At 39.6% G+C, this 21,562-nt stretch overlaps 1 long non-coding RNA gene across 1 annotated transcript in view; it reads left to right on the forward strand.

Annotated features, from left to right (window-relative positions):
- Positions 1 to 966: 966 nt before the first annotated feature.
- LOC309549268 overlaps positions 967 to 21,562 on the forward strand; it is a 47,853-nt gene continuing 27,257 nt past the window's right edge. Inside the window, exon 1 of the long non-coding RNA XR_014225012.1 lies at positions 967 to 1,512. This is a non-coding gene — a long non-coding RNA (uncharacterized lncRNA). The remainder of the gene's footprint in view (positions 1,513 to 21,562) is intronic.

The raw sequence follows: 21,562 nt of genomic DNA on the forward strand, positions 1-21,562 counted from the left end.
GACTCGGGGTGCCAGGGGTGCCCACCGCTAGAGCATGCTGGGTCCTGTAGTTCCTCAACAACTGGGAGACTATGTGATTAATTACATTTTCCTATTTCTGGATCATCATCTGTTGCCTGTTTACAATGTATACAGCTGAGAGAGTTGAGAATTATAGTTTTTGCAGTCCTTTGGCAATCGTTTATAGAAAATCTGCTTTAGAAGATTATAAATAAGCACATTCTGTTTTTAGTCGGGTCATTTAATAATACAGTTTTCCTTTCTTTTTAGGATTTAATGACATGTTTGTATGCCATTTGTTGGTTGCTATATTCTATAAACACATTTGAGGGTTCCTTTTGCAGAACTGTTCTTTGTTTTTGCAAATGTGTTTTAACACTTGAGGAAACTTTTTAAAAAGTTGATGATTGCCTTACACCTGCTTTAAAAGTGACGCTGGCTTGCTTGGGGCAGGGATAATATAGAATGCAGATGGGTTGCAGAGAAAGGCATTTTGATATCTATTTTCATTGCATTATTGTGGGGAATTAGACTCCAGTTATCCTAATCATGAATGTGAAACCGGAATTGCACCTTAGTTATGGTAATATACTGTCCTGTAGCATCACTAGAGATAATCAGCCACTGGCTGGCTGCAGTTGGTGGTAGCTGGAGGTCTGCAACAGCTGCAGTGCCCTATGTTGTCTAGCCACCGTATAGACTATAGAATAGTCGGCCTTGTTTTCTTAGCAGCAGCAGCAGAGCGGCAAAGGTAAATATGTCTCCCAGGCAGTCCTGGAAGAAGATCCCGAGCTGTTTACAATTTTGTAATTTGACGGAATGTATGCGATTGGCTAAGGAAACACAATGTGACTTAATGGCAGTCACGTTTTCTGCTTCTAGACAGATTGCATAAGTTATATTAGACATCCCCCTATGCTCTTATGCCAGGAAGCCCTGATCAGCTCCCAGCTGTGCCCCCTATCATACTGTACTGAAATAAGGCTGATAGATTCATTATACAATTTTTATATTTAAAAATAACCTTTGTCTCTGATTAATCATGCATTGTATATATCTGAAATTATTTGAGATAATATAATGTATGGCATATGGAATTATTTCTCATGTAAGCTCTTGAGCACTTCTTTCCATTAACCTTAATGCCTTCATTACATAAACCCAGTCATATGTAAAAATCATGGAAAAGAGAAATAAAATACCAGCTCACAGCTTCAGCAGGCTATGGTGCTGAGTTCCCATCTATTACAATATATACAGTACTGCACACGCTACCCAGTCTGCTCTGGAGATTTAGGGGCCTGTGGGTACAATGTTAAAGCATACAGTACATCCCTATACTTGTCTGACTGTGCTCAGCAGCCCAATAAGCAAGAAGAGTTGGAGATCATTTGTTTAATCCAGAGGCAGAGCTGGCAAATTCTACAGCTCGGCACTGAAGTGCACCCACATGATAGGATTTGGGGAATGGACATGTCTTGCTCTTCTCTGAGGATGTCAGTGTGAGACCGGGTAAGTCAGCAATATACTACTGAATGATGCTGTTCTGCAGCAGTAATGTGGTCTCTGAGGGAGTTGGTGCTTCATGCATACTACACAGCTAAGCTTCCAAGCCCATTGCCTCGCAGACTGTCTACCGCTCTCATCACAGAGGATACAGTCAATGCTTCAGCTTCAGCCCTGCACGCACTTTGCCCATTCATTCTTAGCCTTTAGCGGCGAGTCAGCCTCCTCCTAGCTAGCCTTGACTTCAGGTCGCTTACTTCCTTGTCTGAAAACATCATTACTATTGTCCATGTGGCACAATAATTAGCATACAGATGAGAGGTGTTCTTGTCTCGTCTCATCAGCTGAAGGAAGAGGTGCGGAGGAAAGTTGATTGGATGAATGAAGAGGAACGGAGGGCGTTCAAACACATTACAAGAGTTTAGTTGTCATGGAACAGGTCTGTCAATTTTCCTTGGTGCATCTCTTAAGTGGGGAGTCGGGATGTCTGCTTCTAAAATGATTGCTTATCCCATCACGGCCTACTAAAAAAAAAGTGTCCGGTTTTGGACTTTGTTGCCTAATTGATTGACCTTCCTTTTCAGCATCAGGTAAATACAGCAAATTGAGGGAAGTGATTTTAACTTCTAAACGCAGGCTTTGTTAAAAGGTTTGCATGTTGCTCTGCTACTGTAAGTTGCATGTATCTTAACTTCCAGCTTATTGATATATTGCAGTTGTTCCTTCAAGCTTGTACGGACAGAAACTAATGTACCTAGTAGTAGCAAAGTCTACCAGAGCTAAAATTAGCTAGCAATGGCTGCTTTTTTTTTTTGTCTAGACAATAGAACTTGCCTGGCATTTTTTTTTCCATTGTAAATAGCTGAAAATTGACAGTCATTTAATCATTGCAGGCTAATTAAGGTAGATTTTACACAGTCTTCTGTTCTGCAGTGATAAAGGAGCAAAAAAGTGGCATTTGTTTTCTGTTGTATGGTCGGTGTGGTCTGCATGTTGCTTGTGTATAGGCTTGCTAATTATAGAGCTAGCTATGAACTATTTCATAGTCTGATGATGTAAGGGCTTGCATTTTATGTTGGAGTAAGAGTAGCCTGTTTTGTATCATACAGTAGTCTTCCCATGCAGGCGTCTTCACACTGATTGACCTAATTTAAAAGTCCTGCATGTTTCAGAGAAGGAAGTGCCTGACAGCTAACTTGCTTCAAACAGTCATAGATAGATAAATGCATATATATAGGGACAAGAAGACATGCGTATATCTGTGTGTATAGATCTGTAGAGAGATACTGCTTATATTTTACTTTTATGATTTTTAACTAAAAGAAAAACTTGACACGTTATATGATTTCTCATGACATTACCCATATCCAGACAGCATGCAACATCATAAAAAAAATGATATGAAGTGCACTTTTCTGGGTCTACTTGTATTTCTCTCAACCTATTGTTTTTCAGTCTAAACCACATATAAGTAGAGCTGGCACTATTGTACAAGCTGGATCATCTATAGAAAAAAACTACAGTTAATTTTCTCACTTTTACTAAGTATATATGGTTAGGACTGTTACTTTATGTGGCTTGTTCCTGCATTCATTTTTTTATGCATAGTATCTTAGTACTACATTGGTGTATATTAGTTAAATTCCTTGTTTAATTTCATAAAATTGGTGCAAAGTGCAGTGAAGTGCAATAGCCCATAGCAACCAATTACTGATGACCTTTTATTCGTTTAAATGCAACTACACCGATTAGGACTGGTATCTTGTTGCTCTGAGTTACAGCTTGGTGATGCTTTATGCACCGTAGTACCAAATAAACCCCATTGACTGTTGTAGATTATGGACATTACGGTATGTAAAGAAGTTCCACATCAAAATAATAGAAGAGACATCATTACACAAGTAACAAAGGACAGAAACAAAGGCAGTCATTTCAATAAAGTACAGTTCCAGTGTTCTTGGTATCTAATGTACAAAGCAGCATCGCTAGAACTTGTTGGTTTGTATTCCATTTGGGATACATTTGCCTTTACTAGCTGTTTACTGTATACAAAACAGACTCAGTTCATCTTTGCATGTTGGAACCTCAACTTCAGTCCAGATATAGGTGATATGTGCCATGACGGTGCCATGAACTAGCTGGCTCTTTGTGCAATATTCAATGTCCATGTGTTTTTGTGGCAGGCTATTTATCAATAAACTTTGGGGAGGCTGCTGGTTCTTTTTGGCATTGCAGCATCCATAGATTAAAATTCCACACAGACTTCTGAACACTGCAGATCCTCTCTAGCTCATGTTGTCTGTTCACTGCTTGCCTATGGTCATTTCTAAAGGAAAACCCATGGCACCTATATGCCAAGGAGCCCCTGTGTTGGCATTATAAAGAAGCTGGGGTGGTGCTATTGTGACAGTTGGTCATAGTTAAGTGTTTGCTGCATTCCAACACCTTTCTGGTGCAAGAGGACTTTCTTTTCATTGTGCTTTGTATGAATTCAGTTTGAATTAGTTTCAGACATTGAATTCCTAAAGTATTACAAAGAGGCTGCATATAGGTTAAATATTCCAGTTCATCATCCAGCAGATCTTATCTTTTTGTGTCTTTTTTTTATTATTCTGTTGAATAGAATATATTCCCAGCTTCTACAATGATGCCAGCTAACCTGGTTTCAGAAATAATCAGGGCTGCAGGCAACCCATGGAGAGCTATTTAAATCAAGAGTCTGCCATAGTAGACTGTGAGCAGGGACTGAAATCAATGCTGTGTCTTCCAATAGAGCCTTTGCTGCGTTGAAATTCCCACCTGCTTTATGCATCTGGGCAATTGGCTACTGCTGAAGACACACAGTAATTCTCCTGGATGCAGCTTTGTCTGCAGCACATTGCAAGGTGGTTTGTTGACTTGTAACCCTCTAAAACAAGGATAAAGTGAATGCTCTCTTAAGAGTAATATATCAAGTTTTGATTTTGAAGCGCCACAGTTTTAATTTTGTAGTGATTTTCTAACAGCACTAAAGCTGCAACAATCTGTTCTTAGAATTCGGGGCTGATCATATTTGTTAACCCATTGGCGGCTGTATTTGTTAGGTTCGACAGTCTGTTTTGCCTCTTAGTAAAAAAATACCCTGGAGAAGCTAGCAGTATGCTTATAGTTTGGTTTCAGTTGGAGGAGAGAAGAGAAAACAGCTTGCTCAGCGTCTGACTGTGTTATCAAGCTCTCTGGCTTTAAGATTTATGTCACTCATATCTGAACAATGGGAAGTGGACTTCTCATGTGCTCTAGATTAACCAAGCAACTGCTGTCCTTAAATATATGTATTTTAACTTGTATAAAGGATGAAATAAAAAGATCATAAGTACTTAAATATTAATCCAAAAGTGATAGGCAACAGAATGCCTAAAGCAATGGCTATAAATAACCACAGGGCATCTGTGGGTAAAAATATGAGGCAGTACCTTTGGACATTTTTTAAAACTTTTTTATTTTGCCTTGTCTAGCTACCTGTAGACATTTGCTGGAAAAATATGCAGACATAATGGAGTACAGGGGTGCAGAGGAAAGTCACAAGCCTCTCTGTTGCTCAAATACATCTATATTCCTCTTGTGCTTGGTGGACTGTATAGGGTAGTAATAAAGCAGACAGATTAATTTTGATCGCACTTCCTGTTTATAATATTTGTGAAAATGTGTACAGTCACATTAGAGGGAAGATTTTACATTTAATTTCTCCTTATTTATCCTATCCAATTAGTCTTATATTGTAAGAGAATTTTCCCCCCTCCAAAAAAAAAAAAAAGCTGTAGACTTTAATTCTTGATATAGAATGAGAATGTTCCCTGTCTCCCTAATGGATGTTGGTGTTGTCACCCTGTCACCCTGTTTTACAGGCTTCAACACACATTAGGCTGGAATGGAGCAACGATTGTTTATGATACACAGTGTACGTAGCAAATGACAGGTATTCAGTTAAGGTAGTCTTCCTCAACCTTTTTACACCAGTGGAACTCCTATAATAATTCTGAGCTCTCGGGGAACCCTTACTAAATCCATTGGGAGTCTGGAGAATCCTAGACTTCCACAGAACTCTGGTTGAGAAATTGCTGAGTTAGGGTTTACTACTTCTTTAAGGGAAATGGAACCTTGCATTCCAGTGCTGTAAGACCGCCTTGCTAATAACTGCCAATCTTCCAGAAAACATGTATTATATTCTTACACCTTGCATAGCATTATGGCTTAGTAATGATCAATTGGCCCTTGCACACCTGTGTGTTCTGTCCACGAGTTTCTGCGTGGCGTTTTTCCCACCATACAAAACTCTCTTGGTAGGTCAACAAGATTCTACCTAAACTGGTACTAACGTGTATCAGCGCAACCATAGCGAAGATCTAATGCTGGCAATGCATGTAACGACATGATTTGATAAAAATGTTATCTCAATAAAAAAAAAAAAAAAAATGGTATCTTTCAGAATTTATTCACACCAATTGGCTGTTGCAATCAATATATGATCTGTTTTGTTGGTAGAGTATGGTCAACACTGGGAATAAAGTCAATCAAACATGACCAAATTGGTTTTTACTTTGTTGTTTCCCAAATGATCTTTTTCAGATGAAACGTCATTTGGAGATGATCAATTTATTGTTGATCATTATATATTCTCTGTAAGGCATTTTAAAACAAGAAATGAATATTAGTTGATAAATACAATAGAGTAGGTGCTTTACTGATCGAAAGTCTTTCTCATATTTTGCCACATATAAAAGCATTCATCTTAAAAAAAATAAAAACTGTTACTGTACCCATATTGGGAGCCCCTTCAGATACAACAGTACTTTGCTGCATTCATGTCTGCTTTGTCTTCCCTTCTGCTCTCACAATGTCTAATATATCAGCATCTACTCCTAAATCAGTCTCCTCATGGGACATACAACTAGGTATGCTGTACTTTACAATGCTGAAAAAAAGTTTGTTGCAGTTGTGCCAGTATTTCGGATTTGTGCATAGGGCTGGATTTCCATCCTTGGAGACTTTAGGCACACAAGCTTTGATATTCAAAGCTTAAGTACCTTTTCTTGTTGTGATAAATGTTCTGTTACTGTGAAGAATGACATTTTTAATATTTTTGCAGACCTTTTTTTTTTTTATTTAAAGAGGTAGTAAAGTCTAGTACAAGAAAAAAAAAAAATGATATTCCTGTAAATTAAGATTACATGTGCAGTATGCATTGAGTACTCCTTCTGGGTTAGCGGGCTCTCGCCAATGGAGTCACAACTGCGGCACAAAGCTCTGAATGGACGGCACATTTATTGTTCAGTGCGCCTGCACCAGTGACGTCACTGGATACAAAACATGCGAATATCTCCTAAATGATGCACGTTTAGGAGATATTGATTTTACCTACAGGTAGGCTTTATTATAAGCTTACCTATAAGTAAAAGTGACCAAGCAGAGTTTACTACCGCTTTAGAACAATGCAGAAATCTGAATCTCCACTGCAATCGGAATCTCCACTATTTAGTTCTTTTTATTATAGTGCAGAGTAATAAATAGCCATTTGTGTTGTTATTCACTTATAATTTCTCTCTAAGAACAGATGTGTCACCCCAGTGTCAAAGGCTTTCATGGAGGTTGGTCAGATTCCCACCTTTTCCCCCCTTACCTCCCTTCCTCTTCCTTTTCTCCCCATAATATTTCTCTCTATTCTAGCTTCCCTACTTCTTCCTCCTTTTTCTTTGTCTTTGTCACCATTCAATCTTCTATCTATTGGTGACTTACACTTTTAAGATTTGCACTCCTAAATCTATGCTAATGATAAAGTGCTCTTGATACTGCACATCCACACATTATAGTTCCGCTATATTTCATTCCACCCCTTGTTTTTTACCCTTATACCAACCTACTATGATTCCTTGACGCCCTATCACACGGGCTTAATGTTGCACAAAAACGAGAATGTACTATCTGACCTAATGTGTGATGTACTGTTATGCCTAAGTTATATACTTTGATGATTGTTCACTATATTGTTACTGTTTTGATTACCTCAATAAAGCACATTTTTGTGAAAAAAAAAAGGTTCCCACCTAAATTTAGTACAGATTACTGATACTTTCTTGGCTGCTGGGAATGTCAATTTCCAAAACTTTTTATTTTCTTTTATACCTTGTGATTGTGCTTTACTGCACCTTCTCATATGCAAGTCCATAAATCAGTCAAACAACGTGGCTGACAATCTTACACCAATAGCTCAATAGCAGAAAGGCACTAATTGCACTGAGCCACTGAGAGCTCTATGTAGTGGCTGATCCATATTTAATTCAATAACATAGTTATGAAAGGGCAAACACGTAAACATCTAAAAGTCAAAAATTACTTAAAGGAAAAATGCTATAATAATATTCCAGAATAGCTGTGCACTGAATATATATATATATATATATATATATATATATATACATATATATATATATATATATATATATATATATATATATATATATATATATATATATATATATATATATATACAGTAAAATTCCCCTTTACTGTGAACACCAAGAGTACCACCTTTCAGCCAGTCAGTTGTTGGCGAAGTCCCCAAAGTATTCCTTAAACTATGGTTTAGGACCCAAAAAGGGTTGGAGAGGTGTTTGTGGCACGAATGTATAGTAAATATAACCTAGTTCACCCAAGTGTGAAATCAGTGGGGCACGAAAAAGCACACTTTATCTATAATTCAAATCCCTCCCTGTCTTAATCTAAGATGTTGCCTATAAAGAGTTCATGTATCACAGAGAGTGTTAATTTCTATTGGATTAAAATATAATACATTTTCCCACCCATGGCACCATCAACCCCTTTAAAAACCAGTGAAATAATTAAACTAGCATGACTGACAGCACATAAATGTATGGGGAAATAGAGTGAATTACACAGACACAGCAGTTAGGAGAGGAGACCCTAATGCTAGTTGTCAAAAAGATCCTTAAAAAGAATTTTAAGGAAGAATTTCTACCAATGCTTACAAAAATTAAGAAGAATATCCACAAGATTGTATATGGCCCAATGTTATTCATCTTTGTTTGGCTTTGCTGATATCTTGGTAATGATTCTCTTGGGTTCCTGTATGGTGACAATAACATTTTTCTTATTTGGGTCCCCTGAAAAAAAAAATATGGTTAAAATGGTAATAAACACAATAGCAAACATCATATTGCAGCCTACTAATTCTTAGATGTGGTGGCTGTTTTAGTTTTCTTTTCTAGGCTTACTTTCTTCTATTTCCATCTGGTGATCCAGCCAACAAGTCTGTTTGTGTTCCAAAAGCACAAGCTCTCCAGTAGAATGTGTCAGTTTACATGGATGAGACAAACCACTTAACACTGGCAGAGGTGATTAACCACTTCAGCTCCGAAAGGTTTTATGCCCTTAATGACCAGGCCATTTGTTGCAATACGGCTCTGCGCTGTCGCTGCGGTCGTTTGAAGCTGTACCCAAATAAAATGTATGTCTTTTTTTCCCCACAAACAGAGCTTTCTTTTGGTGGTATTTGATCACATTATTATTATTGTTATTGTTATTATTTTTTTGTGCTATAAAAAAAAAATAAAGCGACAATTCTGAAAAAAAAACAAACAGATTTTACTTTCTGCTATAAAACATATCCAATAAAAAAAAAATCGAATTTCTTTATCAGTGTAGGCCTATTTGTATTCTGACACATATTTTTGTTAAAATAAAATCCAGAAAAGCGTATTTAAATTGGTGTGCACAAAAGTTATAGCGTCTACAAACTATGGGATTGATTTATGGACTTTTTATTTTTTTAATTGTTTTTATTAGTAATGGTGGCAATCAGCGATCGAGACATTGCAGTGGACAAATATGACACGGGAATTAGTGACACATTTTTGCTAAAAATATGCACTGTTACTGTATAAATGACACTGGCAGGGAAGGGGTTAACACCAGGGTCAATCAAAGGGTTAAGTGTGCTCCTAGGGAGTGCCTTCTAACTGTGTGGGGGATGGACTGAGTGTAGGCAGAGAGAAATCTGTGTTCCTGATTAGTGGGAACACAAGATCTCTCTCTTCCTGTCTGACAGAATGGCGGTCTGCCTTCTTTACATAGGCAGACTTCCTTTCTGTCGCTCTCCTGAACGACCGTGGGTGGGTTGAAGCCATTGCGGCCGCCACACCCGCTGATTGGCTCCTGAGTGCGCCCCCTTGAACCTTTCCAAAACGTCACGTACAGGGACATGATTTTGCTCTTAAGGGCCGCCCTGCTGTTGTAAATGTAAGTGGGGCCATCCTTAAGTGGTTCAGCTTTTATTTATTCATTTATTTTATTTTATTTTAGTTAGTTATTTATTTATTTATTTTATTTTATTCTTTTATTTTATTTATTTAATCAGCTTTTATTTATTCATTTAAAACCTTTATCCCAAAAAGAAAAAAAAACTGTTGGCTGTAACTGATTATAAAGTGTGAGCTGAAATTTGGCTTCAATTTGTTAGTGTTTTTAGATCTACTAGTCCATCCAACACTCCTTCCAACACCCCCAGTCTGACCATGTTGCTGTCTGCCATGCGCCTGTGCCCATTCATGCAGATATGTGTCTTACTAATACAGGAGGTGTGGTACTGGCCAGATCACCAGGTGAGAACAGAGGGGGGAAAAGCAAAAGAAAAGAAAAGTGATGTAGGCCACACATTTAATGATAGGTATGCTGCAATATAATACAGTTTTTGTCTTTGGGTTTATTGCAGCTTTAAGAAGCCCTGCCAAAGACATCAGGGGGACTAACATAGACATCAGTGGGACTGACAATTAATTAGGGCTGTCAACAGATTGGCATGGTAGGAGCAAAATTATTTTCAGTATTATTATTTTTATCATGATTAGTCAGGACATAAGCACCAACTGTTTGTACATTGGTTTACATTATAAAGGGAGACGGTAAAGTTATAGTACAATTTGAGACAAGAGGGTAGTAGCACCCTGTTCATGAGAGTTTACAATCTAAAAAGTAGGGGCAAGTGTACAAAAGGTGGGGATGAGCTGATAAGAAAGGAAACATTTAATTGTTGGGCGGAGGCAGAGGCACAGTAGGCTTTCCTGAAGAGATGGGTTTTCAGGGATTTCCTAAGGTGGGCAGAGTAGAAATTAGCCAGATAGACTAGGGTAAGGAGTTCCAGAGGATGGGAAAGGCTCTGAGAAGTATTGGAGGTGAGCATGGGAGGAGGTGACGAAGGGGCTACAGAGCTGCAAGTCTTGGTAGAAGCAGAGAGGATGGTTTGGGTGATATTTGGAGACAACTCTGGTGATGTAGCTCAGGGGAGAGTTGCAGATGGCTTTCTATGTTGTTGTTAGTATTTTTAATTGTATTTGTTAGGCAAGGGGAAGAAAGTGGAAGGATTGACAAAGATGGATGACAGACACTGAGCAGTTGGTAGGGTGGATAATGGTGTTGAGCGAACACGGACTGTATTATTTGGGTCCGTACCGGATAATTGGATTTTTGTTACCCGGACACGGACCCGAAAACTTTACTGTATGTTCGGGTTTAAAATCCGTGTTCGGTAATTTTATTTCCTGTTTTGTATGTAATGGCGCGCTTTTAATGGCGGGCTTTCAAAAGCCAATCAACAAGCGTTTAACTGGTGTGCCATAGAAGCCATCACAGCCATGCCTACTAATGGCATGGCTGTGATTGGCAGGCTAAAGCATGTGACCCAGGTCTTTATAAGCTAGAGACACAGCGCGCTGTGCGTCAGTCTGCTGTAGTGAAGGGAGAGAGCACACATAACGGTGCTGGCTGCTGCTGATTAGGGACAGACAGGGAAAAAAAACATTGTGCCCGAAAAGAATGCAGGGACAGGTTGGAGTGTAGGCAGGGAAAGATATTTGAGCATTTTAGGGACAGGCTGGAGATTAGGCAGGGAGAGATTAGGAGACACAGGACAGAACAAACGTCCGTTAGCGACTACATCGATTTTGCTGTGTGGGGGGTGGTGCAGTGAACGATCTTTTTTCCCTCACTTGAGCCCACTGAGGAGGAGGAGGAGGGAGAAAAAATATATTTTTATCAGTCTGTTGTGTGCAGCGTTCTGCTATATTTTACTACAGAGTGCTGTTCTAATCTGCTATTTAAAAATTACAAATTTAAAGGGGAATTTTTTCTTCTTTAAGAGCACTTGACATGTTCTTAACTACATTTTGCTGCCATTTGCAGCACTCTAGCCCTTTCCATTGTTTTTTTAGAGCCATTTTAGTGCCTGAAAGTTCGGGTCCCCATTGACTTCAATGGGGTTCGGTGTCCGGGTAAAGTTCGGAAAAAGTCCGGGTCACGGACCCGGACTTTTTTTTCAAGTTCAGGCGAACACGGACATCCAGGTGTCCGCTCAACTCTAGTGGATAACAAAAACACCAGCTTCTGATCTGTAAAGCGCTTTTTCTTTAAGCATGGATTCAGTATGGCCACTGGTGTGTCTAACCTCTAAATGCATGATGAGCCTCCTGGTTGACAGAATTTATATCAGAGATATGTATAAAAGTTAGATAGATAGATAGATAGATAGATAGATAGATAGATAGATAGATAGATAGATAGATAGATAGATAGATAGATAGATAGATAGATAGATAGATAGATAGATAGATAGATAGATAGATAGATAGATAGATAGATAGATAGATAGATAGACAGAGATAGATAGACCATTTTCTAATGTGGAAGATACCATACCAAGATGACATGATTCATTTTTAATACATTGATTCTTCATTCATTGTGGGCAGCAGCTGTATTCTGTATATTGGTGAGTCCAGCCCACTCTGTTGAGGTGAGAAAGGCACACTATTTTAGGTATATACTGTTTGCAATTCACAAATAAACCCAGGACCAATCTGTTAGGCTATACCATTGCCATGGAGACTGCTAAAGATCTTCTTCTACGCTAGCAGCTAATATAAAGTAGTGTAGGAGGGTCACATAGAACATATAAGGGCAGATGTACACTTTATTTGAGATCTGTGAACCACATAAGTAACATATTTACGCCCCCCAACCCCTTTATCCCTTCTCTCGTACTAAATGATTGATCACCAGAGATGGAAGATTTCTGTCTTTAGGGAAGGGTTGCTGACCAATCATCATGGTTGCTGGGGTCCATCCATGCTTTTGGTTGTTTGACAACAGCATCCCTCTCTGTCACAGCGAGGACCACAAGACGTTTTGTATGCTGCTGGAGGAAAAAGAGGTTGGACTGAGAATGGATGAGCTCCATTATGTTCTTTTCTACTACAGAGTCAGTCATAGGTGACACTTTGCTCCATCTATACTACTTTAGATTCCACATTTCAGACATACCAGACATGGTAGAACTGTGGGGGAGATTTATGAAAAGTCCTTTCACACTGGCTTTCCGCCTGGCGGACTCCGTTTTGCTCAGCGGGGATCGATCCTCCAATCCCTGCTGAGCAGGTGGGATGACAGGTCCGTCTCCACTCACTTTGCAGAGACAGACCTGTCAGATCCCATCTCTCCTCTATGGGAGATCGGATGAAAACAGACCGCCTGTTCCTTTTCAACCGGATCCTATCTGATCCGATCCCCCAGACAGATGGAAAATAGGGTTTCTATCTGTCCGTATTTCATGGACAGGATCGGATCGGATAGCAGGGGGTGTCTGCGGAGACGTCACCACTGACATCTGCTGCTCCATAGGGGTGCATGGAGCATCCGATTAGGTTCGCCTGAAAAACTGACAAGCAGACGTGATCGGAAAGCCCATGTGTAAGGTGAGAAAACCAGAGAGTGCAAAATCTGCTGGAGCTCTGCATAGAAACCAATGCAGGTTTCTTTTGTCAAAGCTTAATTAAACAAGCTGAGGTTAGAAGCTGATTGGCTACCATGCACAGCTGCACCAGATTCTTAGTGCTTTATTTTTTTGTAACCCCCCCCCCCCCCCCCCAATATGCATGACTGCTTTTGTGAGAGTCTATGACTGTTTAACTTCCTGCTTGCTAGCTCATTTTTATCATGACTGCCATGGATTAAAGCATTTAAAGTGTTACTCAACCCACAACAGTAAAATCAGTTTGTATATAGAGCAAAGCATGCTTTTTATACTCACTGTGGAACCTAAGGGGTTAATCTTCTGCATTTTCTAAAAAGGCTGGTTGATCCTGTCTTCACTGATCCTCCCCTTCTTCCACAGTCCCCAACCCATCTCCTGATAAGACAAGACGGCACCTTTGGAGTTACTCTGCCCATGCTCAGTTTGGTGTGTATAGCTAGAGAGTTTTTTCTTTCTTGGGATGGTGCATGTGATCAGCACAGAGCCAATCAGCACTATCCAGGCAGAGGGTCAGGGGTCCTGCAGTCTCATAGGACAGTCAGAGTAGAACGACAACTACTCCTACAAGCTTTAACCAGACACTGATAGAAGTCACAACACTGATACAGTATTTCACAAAAGTGAGTACACCCCTCACATTTTTGTAAATATTTTATTATATCTTTTCATGTGACAACACTGAAGAAATGACAGCTACAATGTAAAGTAGTGAGTGTAAAGCTTGTATAACAGTGTAAATTTGCTGTCCCCTCAAAATAACTCAACATACAGGCATTATTGTCTAAACTGCTGGCAATAAAAGTTAGTACACCCCTAACTAAAAATGTCCAAAATGGGCCCAAAGTGTCAATATTTTGTGTGGCCACCAATATTTTCCAGCACTGCCTTAACCCTCCTGGGCATGAAATTCACCAGAGCTTCACAGGTTGCCACTGGAGTCTTCTTCCACTCCTCCATGATGACATCACTAAGCTGGTGGAAGTTAGAGACCTTGTGCTCTTCCACCTTCCATTTGAGGATGCCCCACAGAGGCTCAATAGGGTTTAGGTCTGGAGACATGCTTGACAAGTCCATCACTTTTACCCTCAGCTTCTTAACCAAGGCAGTGGTCATCTTGGAGGTGTATTTGGGGTCGTTATCATGTTGGAATATTGCCCAGTCTCTGAAGGGAGGGGATTATGCTCTGCTTCAGTATGTCACAGTACATGTTGGAATTCATTGTTCCCTCAATGAACTATAGCTCCCCCGTTCCGGCAGCACTCATGCAGCCCCAGACCATGACACTCCCATTCCAATTCTTGGCTGTAGGCAAGACACACTTGTCTTTGTACTCTTCACCTGGTTGCCGCCACACACGCTTGACACCATCTGAACCAAATGAGTTTATCTTGGTCTCATCAGACCGAAGGACATGGTTCCAGTAATCCATGTCCTTAGTCTACTTGTCTTTAGTAAACTGTTTGTTAAATTTCTTGTGCATTATCTTTAGAAGAGGCTTCCTTCTGGGATGACAGCCATGCAGACCAATTTGATGCAGTTTGTGGCCTATGGTCTGAGCACTGACAGGCTGACCCCCCACCCCTTTAACATCTGCAGCAATGCTGGCAGCACTCATACGTCTATTTCCCAAAGACAACCTCTGAATATGACGCTGAGCATGTGCACTCAACTTCTTTGGATCGACCAAGGCTAGGTCTGTTCTGAGTGGAACCTTTCCTTTTAAACCAATGTATGGTGTTGGCCACCCTGCTGCAGCTCAGTTTCAGGGTCTTGGCAATCTTTTTATAGCCTAGGCCATCTTTATGTAGAGCAACAATTCTTTTTGTCAGATCCTCAGAGAGTTCTTTGCCATGAGGTGCCATGTTGAACTTTCAGTGACCAGTATGAGAAAGTGAGAGCGATAACACCAAATTAACACTCCTGCTTCCCATTCACACCTGAGACCTTGTAACACTAACAAGTCACATGACACCGGGGAGGAAAAATGGCTAATTGGGCCCAATTTGTACATTTTCACTTAGGGATGTACTCACTTTTGCTGCCAGCGGTTTAGACATTAATGGCTGTGTGTTGAGTTATTTTGAGGGAACAGCAAATTTACACTGTTATACAAGCTGTACACTCACTACTTTACATTGTAGTAAAGTGCAATGTCTTCAGTGTTGTTACATAAAAAGATATAATAAAATATTTAAAAAATGTGAGGGGTGTACTCACTTTTGTGAGATACTGTATATACTGCTGATGAGAAAAGATATTCAGCAGTTTACGTTTACCACATTTTTTGCATTTCCATGTTGTGTGTACTGTGGGAGACCAGATATAGTAAATGCAGGGTCCTGGGTTTAGTAGCACTTTAGGTAACTGGTACTTAAAGGTTAGACAGACCCTCCAACATAAGCCACTTAAGCCACTGGATAAGGGATAGGAAACTCAGTTCTTGTGCTTTTTTCAGTTATAATGATTTAGATAACCTGGCAGTTACTGAAAATAAACTTTTTTACAAAAGTTCAGTAAATTAAGTCATAGCAGTATACAGTAGTAGGTTCAGAAACACAAACGTTGTCTATAAATGGAGTGAGGTCAGGTTGGACTTCCGTTATTTTTATCGCTGGCTTCAATGGGTCTTATACAGTCTGTATTTAACACGTCCTTATTTTATCTACACCCTCTTTCTACTTGTTACAGCTTTCAGGACCACTTTTTATTCTTTGTAGGCTGAGGTGGTATGTGATACATACCCCTTAATGGTTTGTCATTTTTTAACCACACCCATATTTTGTCTCGCTTCACAATTTGCCACTACATGACAAACCACCCCTTTCCCCTGGTAAGAATCCCAGACTTGGGGTTTGAAAGTTGGCAGCTATGCTTATTACTAAGTCAGTGGTGGACAAATGGATATGGAATTTAGGAGCCTTTCTACTTCAGGAGCCAACAGGACTTTTTTAGGAGCCATCTACATTGACAACAAATAGCGTGAACCTTGAAAATTAGGCGCCAGCTGTCAATTTAAAGGAGCATTGGCTACCTGACACTTAGCTCTACACTAAGTGCCACCAAGCATACAAGAATCTGACAGCCAATAAATCAATATGTTATTTTTTATAAGACTTTACCTAAACAGCTTAAACATCTTTTAAACGGTAGAAGGAGCATGTACTGGAGTGTTGGAGCAGATGCAGAACTTTTAAATAAATATTTTTTAATCATTATGGTAGTCCCTCCTTATACTTCTTTTAGTTAAAGAGGAAGTAAACTCTGCCCCTGGTGGGCTTCTTCTCAATGCAGCCAGTATGATAAAGCTTTCCATTACATTGTGCCCAATTACTGACACATTTGCATGGTTGTTACTGTTTTCCTGTGTGTTTCTTATTTACTTGCTTCCCATTTGAAGCCGGCGCCATGTTGGGTACTGTCTTCTGATGCAACAGTGGTGTCAGCTTCCCCCCTTTCTGTGTCTTCCTGCTGTAATTTCGAACATGCCCAGTGATTTATGTATTTATTTTTTTTAAGCCAAGCCTCTTTTTTGACCCAGGTTACTATGGCAACCCTGTCTGGTATCCTGTCCTGTCCTTTGCACAATGTTTACACCCCCTGTGACATTGCAAGTCACATAGGGTGTAAACAGTGAATGGGCTTGTAGTCTCCTGGGATTGCAGAGCAATGCTGCAGTGAAGACATGACGGTGCCACGCCATAATACTGAATAGGTATACTGTATATAAGGGGGAAGGGGAATAAAATGGGTGGTTGGAAAGGTACAATGGGATCGGCATATTGGGAATAATATGTAATAATAAATATAAATATCCATAACGTAATATTGGTATTACTTTTAAGGAAGCCGATGACCCAATGAATTTTGGTAGGATAAAACGGGAGGGGGGGGGGGAACGGGACTTTGTGTGAGGTGTGGAGTCGGTGGGCATAATAGATGAGTACAGTCACCTGAATAAGGTAAAAAATTTAATATATAACATATGTAAATCTCATAAATTGACATGAACAGGACATGCATGATGCATAAAGTTACATACATGTGACATTCTGTCAAAGAGGCAATGAAGAACATCTTTGATGCAGAATCATACAAAATTGGTGAAGTATACATTGGGATAGAGGTCATTGACAATATACTGTATAAGGTCCAAATATAAAATATTATAGGGGGACACATCTATATTAGGCTCGATGTGTTTCGTGGGGATTCCCACTCATCAGGAGCAGATGCATCTCAAATTAGTATTCAAAATATTACCCCATACATGTGACATACATGCGACACTATGTCACATGTATGTAACTTTATGCATCATGCATGTTCTGTTCATGTCAATTTATGAGGTTTACATATGTTATATATTAAATATTTTATCTTATTCAGGTGACTGTACTCATCTATTATGCCCACCGACTCCACACACCTCACACAAAGTCCCGTTCCCCCCCCCCCTTCCCGTTTTATCCTACCAAAATTCATTGGGTCATCGGCTTCCTTAAAAGTAATACCAATATTACGTTATGGATATTTATATTTATTATTACATATTATACCCAATATGCCGATCCCATTGTACCTTTCCAACCATCCATTTTATTCCCCTTCCCCCTTATATATACCTAATTAGGGATGGAGACAATTAGCCTTGGATGGGCATTGCCTCATTTAAAGTCCCAACTGTCTTGTCACTATGTTTGTTTTTGTTTTTGTTTGTCTTTTGTCTCTTGTTCATGCATTTAATAATACTGAATAGACTAATGGCAAGATAAGCGTGCCATGAATAGAGGACATTATACGCAAGCGCTGGACGACGTCATAGTAGTGGACAGGGATGGATTGCAAGTAAACCAACCAGGTTAGAAGAGATCTAGAGACAGTGATTTGTAGAGCATGTTTTAAATATTTAAATGGAGGAAATTGCTCAGGGAGAGTTTACTACCTATTTCCTAGTAGTAAGAAAAGAAAATTATTTATTAATTTGGATGATGCCTTTTTCTTAGATTCTAACTTTAGCATTTGTTTAGCTAGCAACAGATGATCCCCTGAGAACGAAACACCCACATTGTAAGACAAGAAGTTTACTTGAACATCCTTAAAGGACATACTAAAGCACTTGTGTAAAAAAAAAAAAATGACACTGCACTGCCTGATGATGAAGACAAAAGCAAACTTCCTTCTTTTCCTTCTGCACAAAGTATGGAAGGAATAGCTCTTAGATAAAGCACTTTTTGCTATTACTTTTTAGGGTCTTCTCTACATATTCACCTTTTTGACATTAAAAAATGTTATGAATGCTCTTTATTTTCTTGAGCATTTTATGTATTTAAGAATTTAAGGGATGGGTACTTTATACAAAGTTACTTTTTTTCCTGAAATTATAATGCTAATTACCTTCTTTGCAGAGCCCTGCTGTCCTGTCCTGTGACCTCCCTCTGCTGGCTTGCATTGGGACTCGGGAAGGGAAACAGAGGAAGGTCACATGACAGGACAGCAGAGCTCTACAAAGAAGGTGTTTAGCATTATCAGTTTAGGAAAACACACACTGTACTGAACAAGGAGTGAGACCTTAAACAGAAAGAAGTATTTAAGACATGTAACTTTACAACCACGTTAAGGTTTTTCACCTTATTGCATTCTATGTATGGACCTTATTGTGTAAACCTGGCCATACATTATGAAATGTATTTATTTCCTTTAGATTTACCTTCAACTATATAGTGCAAGGACCTGCTTTATTGCTTCCTCCTCCTCCTAGGGTAGGTGTCCCTGGATTATAATGGACTTGATATTAGCATGCTTTACACTGCAGGTCATGCACACTGCATTTTACAGTGGTATCATTAAGGATACTATTGTGTGTTAAAGCCAAACCTGGATACTTTTTAAGTTTTGGATAGGTTTGAAAGGTGCAGAATGCATTAGGTGAGAGACAGAACAGGAAGTGATGAGTTATCATCCCAATAGGGACATAGGCAGCAATAAAGAAAAAAATATTACTAGTAGAATGAGGAAGGTTTAGAACTACTTTCAGGATTTTATTACTGTCTGTGTCCCCATGTGGGAACATTTATGTTGCTTCTTGTCCAGGTGAGGTTGTCAAACGGAACAGGAAGGGAAGAAAAATCTTCTCTGTTGGGACAAAGAAAGCATTTAAAATCTGACAGAAGAAGATCTTTAGTGTGGATGCAGACAGCATTTAAAATCTGATAGATGATCTATCCATTCCCTGCTTTGTCCAGCACTAAAATAAAAGTTGGGTTGTAAGCTTCGGCCACCCAAAAGATGACAGATCTCGAATCATATGAGGAATTAAAATGACAAAATTCTAAAGAAATAGTAAAAGAACATATGCTGTATATCTGAATCCGGTGTATGACATGAAGGACATCCATGGCTTTGTCTTTATTTTTTCATGTGGGAATGATGATTTTCAGTTTAAAGTGACACTTAGCGATATCCTTATTCTGCAAAATAACCCATACACATCAACTACTTAATTACTCTGTAATCTATGTTTTATGAAATCATTTCTGGCTGTGTTTTTCTATCTCCTTGTAATGTTGTCTGTGAGCTCCCAAACGTCTCCTTTACTTACGATTGGTCATGTGCACTGCTCAATGCACACTACCAATGCCTAAGGTCATAGTCCATCTCAGAAGCTAGCAAAAGAAGGTGACTACATTCCTATATACAGTGGGACCATGAATAACGAACGTAGCCACCCTCTAACAGGAAGTCAGATCACAGCAGCAAAAAAAAAGACATTTGGAGATTTGGAGGAGGCTGGGAGCAGTAGATGATATTTTGAATTAATAATACATACTTAAAAATAATTTATTTTGTAAACCTGAATTTAGTGACACTCTAAAAATCAAACAATCAGTTTGTACAGGTATAAAGGGACTGGATAGGTAACAATGTGACACAAGGAGGAAATCATTTTAATCCTGAGTTTGTACTTTTTTTATTTGTGATTGGTTTTCCTAAATGAGAAGTAGGGCCAAAGCTCTTTTGGCCCTACGTCTTCTACAGGTCACAGGAGTGCACTTTGTTTTGCACTCCTGTGACCCGTATTTAGCCTACAGCGGGTTAAGGTCTGTTGTTAGCTGACGTCACTCAGCTGAGCAAGGTTCTGGAAACCTTATTGTGACTTTATTGTAACTTTAATGTCGGGATCCACCCAGTTTCCTGGACTGGCAGCTGGGTTAGCCTCTCAACGCACCACTGAGAGTCTGAGCCAGCTGTTCCCACCCCCTCCACAGCTCGGCGCTCCAGTGAGTGCTGGAGGGGCAGAGCACAGAGCCATTGACTGACAGTGATTGTTCTCTGCTCACTGAAGACAAAGGACTGAGCAATCACTGAACTTTGATCACTCAGTTCGCAGTGTAGAGGTAGAAGGGGACAGGATGCAGAATCAAATCGATGCTGCATCCACCTAGGTGAGTATGTGTGTTTATTTTTTGAATACCCCACACTTCTCTTTTACGCAAGATCCTATATATGTATCTAAAAGAGAGACTGGAATATTCCGTAGTATAGAATATACTATTATCATAAAAGTCTAATATTGAATCACTTTTGCATATTATGTAGATACGATATATAATACAACAGATAAATTGGGTAAAGCATGAGTCCCCGTTCACGCTAAGGCGACCTGTGAGGCGACCTGGTCGCCTCACAGGTCGCGGTAGGTCGCCTTCCATAGGGAAGCTGCGGACCCATTCTAATAGGAGCGACACAAGTCACTCCGACTTAGAAGAAGGGACCGGAGCTTCTTTGGGGCGACCAGGAGGCGACCGCCATAGACTTCAATGTTATGAAGTCCGTGGCGGCCGCTCCGAGGTCGCCCCTGGAAGTAGCGTCGCCTGTATGTGAACGGGGCCTTAATCTATATGTTGTAAAAAAAAGTATAACTATATAAAGCAGAAAAAAAACAAATAGGAAACCAAAGTAAACACCCTGAGATCTGTCCACAATCCTAAGTGTGTGCAATAAAGTGTGATGTCTTGGTGTGAGAACAGTTCCCAGGACTGAATGGAAGAGGGAATGTCAATTAAAGTGGATCTAAAACCAAAAGAAAAGGGTTAGTATATTACAACTTACCAGTCCTTAGATGTTGTTGTGACTGCATTCATTGTTTCAGTGTATTTTTTTCTCTTTTATTTTCAACTACTGGTCCTGCAGTTAAAGGAG

The sequence above is a fragment of the Pelophylax lessonae genome, assembly GCF_965119305.1.
Source record: "Pelophylax lessonae genome assembly, chromosome: 3".
NCBI classification, from domain to species: Eukaryota; Metazoa; Chordata; class Amphibia; order Anura; family Ranidae; genus Pelophylax; species Pelophylax lessonae.